Raw genomic sequence first — 416 nt, 5'->3', positions numbered from 1 at the left:
GCTGAAGGGGACAAGGAGGTAGAGAAACACCATAGGGAGTACGCTGCCGCGAAGGGCGCCGCGTGTGTCCGGTCTGCGCTGCGGCGGCGCGCAGAGCCCCGCCCCCTCTATTTCCCTAGCTCCGCCCAGCAGCCCCGCCCCTTCCCCCCCCCCCCCCCCCGCCTTGCACCCGCGCGCCCCGCCCGCGGACGGAAGCGAGAGCGAGGCTGAACGCCTGACGTCAAGGCGACACCGCCAAACCTCGCCCAGAGTCAGGCGTGTAAACCAGCCCGAGCGGCGGCGGCGGCAGCGGCAGGACCGCCGTGGCGCCGGAGCAGCGACCAGGAGGGAGCGCAAGGCACAGGGCGACGCGGGCTGCGGGGACTCGGTGACAGCGCGAGAGGTTCGCAGAGTGCGTGCGTGGCTGCTGAGGGGAG

The 416-nt window shown here is 73.1% G+C and overlaps 1 protein-coding gene across 2 annotated transcripts in view; it reads left to right on the top strand.

The window, feature by feature from the left end:
• Nucleotides 1–217: 217 nt before the first annotated feature.
• The window catches only part of RAP1B (RAP1B, member of RAS oncogene family), a 44,993-nt gene continuing 44,794 nt past the window's right edge, over nt 218–416 (top strand). Inside the window, exon 1 of one of the 2 annotated variants that reach the window (XM_029954171.1) lies at nt 218–382. The gene's annotated coding sequence lies outside the window, so the exon portion shown is untranslated. Of the gene's footprint in view, nt 392–416 lie in introns of both variants that reach the window. The other variant, XM_029954172.1, reaches the window with a different exon arrangement.

The sequence above is a fragment of the Suricata suricatta genome, chromosome 10 (genome assembly GCF_006229205.1).
Source record: "Suricata suricatta isolate VVHF042 chromosome 10, meerkat_22Aug2017_6uvM2_HiC, whole genome shotgun sequence".
Taxonomy (NCBI): Eukaryota; Metazoa; Chordata; class Mammalia; order Carnivora; family Herpestidae; genus Suricata; species Suricata suricatta.
The sequence above is the reverse complement of the archived record's forward strand: the minus strand, read 5'-3'. Positions and strand labels throughout refer to the sequence as shown.